Below are 5,000 nucleotides of genomic sequence, written 5' to 3'. Positions count from 1 at the left end.
TTATATATCATCGAAAATCGAACAATTCGCTTATAGCAGCTATATAATTCAAGCAATCAAGCTCAGCCTGAACGTAGGTTTGAACTCGGGTCCTTCTGAGCGCGAGTCCCAAGGATCATCATGGTCTTCGCCCCTCAGATCATACAAAATTTTGTACGGTCTGAGTGACGAATTGGTAACGCTTGAGACTCACGCTTACACAAACCCGAGTTCAAAGCTATTAAACGCCCGAGCCTGATTTCTTATGTATGTATACATATATATATATATATATATATATATATAATCACGAAGAACCCACATTTGGAATAAAAGGAAACTTAGAGGAAAGTGTAACTTCTATATTTCGGCTAATAGCTATAGCCCTCTTTAGGAAAGTACTTTCCTGAAGAGGGCTATAGCTATTAGCCGAGATATAGAAGTTATACTTTCTTCTAAGTTTCCTTGTGTGTGTGTGTGTGTGTGTGTGTGTGTGTGTGTGTGTGTGTGCGTGTGCGTGCGCTCGTGTATGTATCGCCTCTGTTCTGTCGAAAGCAAAACACCCTTTCAGCTGAGTGAAATTAGGAAGTGGTGCCCGGGGTGGCAACCATTCAGCACCTGGAGATAGGGTGGGGTAGGGTCGCTGAACGGGATCGCATTGTCTGGCAGTGATCCTTCCAGACATCGGTATAACTTCGGTCACCGATATTCATAAAGAATCGTTGGAGACTTTCACGGATAGTCAAGATTGTAGAGAGGGTTTCCGGATATAGAAAAATAATAATGAATAATTAAGAGTGAGAGAAAAATTCGTATATGCCCAGTAAGCGCCATAACCGAAACTACGCTGCGATACAATAACGAAGAGGAGATATGGTTTAGTAATATGTGTATATATATATATATATATATATATATATATATATATATATATATATATATATATATATATATGGACGTGGTGACGTGACGGTACGGTCTTCGCCTTCTACGAAGCAAGCCGCTCAGGCGAGGGTTCGAATCCCAGCAGGAGAGTTTATTTCCAAAATGATACAAACACAAACTATATATATATATATATATATATATATATATATATATATATATATATATATAAAGTAAAATACTTTCATAGTTCACCAAATATTCTTAAGAGCAGCAATACTCGTACTAACACCAACATCTTCGTTACCAAAGCGTGGTTGCCCCGAAGATGAATTGAATAAGTTGTGGATGACCAAATCCAGAATAAAGGTGAATTACAGCCTGGTATAGAATGAGTTGATTGATCGAGATGGACTCATCATCGTGAACGATGGTGACGCGACGATGAATACAATAGACCAGCGACAGGAAGAGTGCCAACCAGTATGGAAAGAGTTAACTGATATGAATGTAAAGATGAAATGATTATCGAGTGTTTGAATTCACGGGACGGATTTTTATGTACGAGTAAATGGTATGTTGAAATTGCACTTTTCAGTATTATTTAAAATAATACGAAACATTTGAGTTGTAGAAATGAAATCACTAATTAGGATCATTGGAACGACATTATGGATGTGTATATGTGAATGAAATGGCGTGGTGGTCTCCTAAATACATTCAGAATATGTAAAATGCGGCGAAAAAGAATATTTGACACACAGTTGAGAAAATCTTTAAACCCTGAACTACGGGTCAACCTAGTTATCCCATAGTTGACTTAAATTGTCTGGCAACAGCTGTAAAACAAATGTCTAAACTATAAAACAAATGCCCAAGCTACAAAACGAAGCGAAACGGTTTAGATTTGTAGGATAAGCGTAATATCTATCGTCGTAGCATATAATTTGTGTGGTGTGGTTTGTAGTTGTGAACTGTGGTTTATCAGAGCTTATGTCCTTAAGGACAATGTCGTCCCGCCGTAGCGGGTCATTTTTCTTTTGTCGTTTTTCATCTTTCTTATTAGTAATCATGGAAATAGAAAATTGAAAATGAATAGAAAAAAATCGACAAGTTACTGCCGGGGTTAAGTGGAAATAATGAACATGGGCGTCTTCCTGAAGGGTCAGTGTGTGTTAAGGACAAATGAACCAAAGATCTTGGTGGATTTATGTCTCTCCTAATATCTTAGAGCAGTGGTTCTTAACCTGTGGGAAATTCCCCACTGGTGGGGAATGGCGGAGTTGCCAAGTGGGGAATGACCGGTCGGACAGAAGAACCACTGTCTTTTTTTTTTTTTTTTTTAATCGATGTGTTTTTGTTTCTTTTTGTTTGTTTCTGGTGTCTTCTTGTTGTCACATTTCGTGAATTTGTAAATATACAAATTTGATTTTAACCCATGCAGTGTTTAGTAACTAAACACTGCATGGGTTAAAATCGAATTTGTCAAACACCGATGCTGTGATGGGAAATGGAGAGTTGGCTCACTAAAAAGTGGGGAATTGGAGAAAAAAGGTTAAGAACCCCTGTCTTAGAGTGTCACGGAGAAGCTTCATGTCGCCATGTAACTCTCACTTTAAGTCGCCATTTCTTCTGTGACCCTGTGAAGGTACTTCGCACTTTAACTTGCTCTGATGCGCCGCAGTAGGGACCTCTTGCATTATCCACAAAGTATCAATTGTTGATTATGGCCCGAACGGCCGCGCAGACGACAGCCACACTACGAGGCGAGAGCGCCAGCGACACCGATCACAACTCGATCCCCCTTCCATACCCTATAGGTTTCCATCCAGACCCATAACCATCCTTTCTCTTCCCATAATGCCATTCGTTTCCGTCGCCAGTCCAACAGTGGTTCTCAAACTTTTTTCATTCCATTTCTTCCTGTTTGAATTCTCAACATTCATTTGGCTCACATTAATTTTTTTCTCCCAAATACCACCCGCCAAAAAAGCTAAGAATAAATAAATAGATAAAAAATGAATAAATAGTATAAGATGTTGATAAACAGAGACCCTTTGCTTTATTACAAATTTGTCAATCATAATATTTTTACATATGATAGTATTTTTTATTTCTATTTTATTTATTTATTTATTTGTTTATTTACTTATTTTATTAGATTCCTCACATTGAATAGAAATATGTAATTTATAACAGCAGTCCATAACCCCCCAGAAATCTTGCCACGACTCCATTGGAGGGCCCCCATGGCCCCCAGGTTAGAACTTGCACTATCCTTCACCATCGTCCCCAGATATCATCACAATCATCATTCTCACAATAACCTCGTGGTCACGTGTGCCACAAACACGACCTCTACGTCGTTCCTGAGGACTAATCCATCTTTCTTAATCACTAAGTTTAAACGACACAGTTCATGGCGTCACATACGAATCCACGTAACACGCTGTAGGTGTTTATATACAGATCGACTTCCGGCTAAAGACAGATGATTTTATTCAGCTGAAGGGATGAAAGAGAATTTCCGTCAGGCCGGAATCTTCCCTTACAGAAAAGCTTAGATTCGTTTCCTGTCCTTAGCCGCCGAGACGTGTCGAGATCTGTCAAGTACGTTACCGTACAGAGGAAGGTTAAGCTCACTCCTAACCACGCCTCTCTACTTCCTAAAGTAATGAGGGATGCACTCCCCACAAAAAAAAAAAAAAAAAAAAAAAAAAAAAAAAAAAAAAAAAAAAAACTTTCGCCCACGTGATCCATCTCAATCACTCCTACCCCCAACCTCCATCTTTACCGCCCCTTCACCCCCTCCCACACTCCCACACTCCCTCCTCCCTCCCCCACCATCACCACCTAACCTTGAATGAAGTGGCATACGAAGCAGAGAATCCTGGAGCAGTCAACAATGCAAGTCGGGATAGACCTTCTGTGGGGATTACGAGACGTCGACAGGGCGCGGCGGCGGTGGCGGTGGCGGTTGCGGTGGCGGTCGGTTAGGGAAGGAAGAAGGTAAAAACAGAGGGAGCGAAAAGAATGGAGAGAATAGGAACAGAAAGAAGGAGAAGATTGGAACGAGTGGAAAAGGAGAGAGAGGTAGAAATTGGAGATGAAGAAAAAAATAGATTTATTGGGGGGAAAAGATGAGAGGAGAGAGAGAAAAGAAGAGTGGATGGGACAAGAATTTAAAAGGATAAGTAGAGGTGTTAGATGGTAGGGAGGGGAAAGTGTGGAGACATCGAACTTAAAGCAGAAAGAGGAGGAAGGAGGAAGAGGAGGGAGGAGGGAGGAGGGAGGCTTCCAAATGAGTTCGCTGGTGGGATGTGGCAACTTGATGCCTGCTTCCCTCCCTTCCTTCCCTCCCTTCCTCCCTCCCTCCCTCCCTCCCTCCCTCCTTCCCTCCCTCCCTCCTTCCCTCCCGATGTGGTTGAGTACGACTTGACGTGAGGGAAGGAGAAACAGAACTCGCCGGGCCAGGCCGCAGGTATGGATGGAGAAACATTGAAGAATCGAATCGAGACGAAAGCGCGTCAATAATATTTCTTTTCCCTTCGACAGTGCTGATAATACTTTTGGTCATTATACATTGATTCAATAAATAAATAAAAAAAGCATATATATAACACGGAAAGGATGATTATCAAGTGGAGGACATTAACTCAAATGAAATAGACCAGCATACAAAGAAATTGCATGTACAATAAACAAAAAGGTGAGCGCAAGAATGCTGGTGAATGAAATATAGTAAGGTAAGTATACAGAATCAAGAAAGGAAAGAATAGAAAACGAGAAGGAAGATTAAAGAAAAGGAAAGAAAGTATTTGCTTAACCACAAGTGACATGAAGAGTGAAACGAGGACAGAAGATTTGACGCTTGCAGCCGATGTCCGAAAGACTTTGATTGCTGGTGTTAAGTGATTGTTCTTAGGCGACATCTTCAAAGACCTCGAGGTTCGTTCACAACAGAAGGAAAACTTAAAGATAGAAATTAGTTTCAGTGAAGTGAGGTGTGGATTTCTGAGTGGTTGGGCGGAACTAGAGGAGACAAATAAACATTTATTCTTTAGCCGGGAGGAACGAGGAAGCTAGCCGATAGCCGACGGCGACGACGACGACGACAACGACGGCGCGGCTGCTGC

General features: G+C 41.0%; 1 protein-coding gene across 6 annotated transcripts in view; it reads left to right on the top strand.

Moving 5' to 3' along the window:
• Window positions 1-5,000, top strand: part of ClC-a (chloride channel protein 2) — a 343,237-nt gene that overhangs the window by 44,776 nt on the left and 293,461 nt on the right. For 4 of the 6 annotated variants that reach the window (XM_076176794.1, XM_076176797.1, XM_076176796.1 and 1 more), the window contains exon 2: window positions 4,420-5,000. This exon is cut by the window's right edge and continues 1,633 nt beyond it. The gene's annotated coding sequence lies outside the window, so the exon portion shown is untranslated. Of the gene's footprint in view, window positions 1-4,316 lie in introns of those variants that run through there. The other 2 variants (XM_076176799.1, XM_076176798.1) reach the window with 2 other exon arrangements.

The sequence above is a fragment of the Oratosquilla oratoria genome, chromosome 39 (genome assembly GCF_046742065.1).
Source record: "Oratosquilla oratoria isolate Oo_2021 chromosome 39, ASM4674206v1, whole genome shotgun sequence".
NCBI lineage: Eukaryota > Metazoa > Arthropoda > Malacostraca > Stomatopoda > Squillidae > Oratosquilla > Oratosquilla oratoria.
Note: the sequence above shows the minus strand (reverse complement) of the source record. Positions and strands in the feature narration are given on the sequence as shown.